Here is a 2,500-nt window from a genome sequence, read left to right on the forward strand (position 1 = left end):
CACGCAGTCACCGCATGAAAGATGTGATCATTATTGTTAGTCTAATTCATTTTGTTCGTATTCTTATTCTTATTCTTATTCTTTCTTCCCTCATTCATAACAAATCTTGGAAAATATACAGCAGAACTGACATGTCATTTAAAATTCTAAGACAATTAGCAAGAAAGTTGTGATATTCTTATTTTTTTCATTCTTTTTATTCTATTTTTTTCTTATTCTTGTCATAATTAATATTGTTATCTTTATTATTTTCATTTTTTTTTATTATTCTTCCTTATCTTATTCTTATTTATCCTACTTTTAGAGAGATGAGGCTTGTGCGGTCACCCATCCAAGTTCTGCCCGGACCCCCTGCTTAACCTTGCTGATCCCGCCGTCAGCTGATTGGTCAAGAGCGGAGAACAAGGTGTTGGGAGGGCTTATTTCTCTTATTCTTATTCTTTCCTGTATTGTTGTTGCATTGTTGTGCTGAAAATGTTGGAAAATATGCACTAAAATTAACCCTTCATTCATAATTCTACGACAATTAGCAAGAGAGATATATTATTACTTTTTTCCCTTATTTTTGTTCTTTTTATTCTTAATCTTCTTTTTTTTATTATAGTTGTTATTGTTATTTTATTATTTTCGTTTTTTCGTTCATTCTCCTCATTCTTATTGCTATTTTTTTCTATTCTCAGAGAGATGAGGCTTTTGTGGTCACCCATCCAAGTTCTTCCCGGACCCCCTGCTTAACTGCGCTGATCCCGCCGTTAGCTAATTGGCCAAGACCGGAGAACTAGGTGTTGGGAGGCCTTCTTTCTATTATTCTTATTCTTTCTTCCCCCATTCATATCGTTGTATTGGAAATGTTGGAAAATATACAAAAGAATTCACCCTTCTATGACAATTAGGAAGAAAGACATGGGATGCTTTCTTTCTTTTTTTTTATATTCCTTTATTGTAATTTTTCTTATTCTTGTTATAATAATTCTTACTGTTATCTTTATTACTTAAAATTTTCGTTCTTTCTCCCTATTCTTATTCTTATTTTTTTTATTTATTTATTTTTTTTCAGACAGATGAGGCTTGTGTAGTCACCCATCCAAGTATTGCCCGAAACCCCTGCGTAATCTCGACGATTTCATTTGACAATACCTATTTACTTATTTATTTATTATTATATTTATTAAAAAAAAGAAGAAGAAAAGAAGATGAAGAATAAGGTATGTAATCGAAATACTCTCTCTATACTGTAGCAATAGTTTAGCTGGATGTACTTGTATTGTGTCAAAAATACTTGCAATATCTGCAATTGTAACCTGCAGTGTCGGCATAATGCATAATTAAGCAATGAAAAGAAAAATTAATAAAAGAATAAATGAAAAAAAGAAAGAAAAAAAGATACAATTAACAATTAAATATATTAGCTACCCCTCTACGTTTCTTTATCACTGCAGAAAAATGGAAACATTTTAACGTAGACTTGTCAAAATTCAACTGAAATTAAGGGTTAAATAAGGATTGTCACCCCTTCCCCAGAGGATATTCATTGTCTTTTAATATATATATATATATATATATATATATATATATATATATATATATATATATATATATATATATATATATATATATATATATATATATATATATATATATATATATATATATATTCTTTTTATTTAAAGTCTTATTTAGAGAGAGAGAGAGAGAGAGAGAGAGGTAACGTCCTTGAGGATAGCAGCTCGTCTACGCTCCGCTCAGTGATCAGCGTTAGAATGTAATTCCTCATTTCTTTAAAAAAAAAAAAAAAAAAAAAAAAACAGAAACTTTATTTAGGGGGCTTGCTGGAAACAAACTACAATGGAGGAAAGAACAATATGTCTGCTATATGACCCACCCAGTTAAATTTTCAAGAAGCAAACGCAAGTTGGAAAATACGAGGAAGATAAATTTTCATTTATATACGTTTTATGGTAATTTCTGCCACGCCTTCCTCTATTCATCAAACGTCACTGACACTTATTCCCTTTATTTTTTACTTTACAGAATCTTTTGTAGGGCAAGACTCTAGAGGATATGTGCTTTCATAAATTCTATAATGCTTTGCTTATCATAGAGACATAAAAAAAAAAAATAATAATAATAAAAATAAATAAATTAATTAATTTAAAAAATCAAAATAAATAGATATATAAATTAATTAATCAATCAAATAAATTTCTATGCTTCACCTTTATAGCATTCGTATGAATGTCAAAACAAAACAAAAAATATAAATATAAATAATAATATGAAAAAAAAAAATTACTAAATATATGAAAAATAGCATTACTACTACTACTACTACTACTACTACTACTGCTACTACTACTACTATTTTTTTTTTTTTTTTATGTAGGAAGGACACTGGCCAAGGGCAACAAAAATGTAATAAAAAAAATGCCCACTGAAATGCCAGTCCCATACAGGGGTCAAAGCAGTGGTCAAAAAATGATGAATAAGTGTCTTGAAACCT

The sequence above is a fragment of the Scylla paramamosain genome, chromosome 17 (assembly GCF_035594125.1).
Source record: "Scylla paramamosain isolate STU-SP2022 chromosome 17, ASM3559412v1, whole genome shotgun sequence".
Classification (NCBI taxonomy): domain Eukaryota; kingdom Metazoa; phylum Arthropoda; class Malacostraca; order Decapoda; family Portunidae; genus Scylla; species Scylla paramamosain.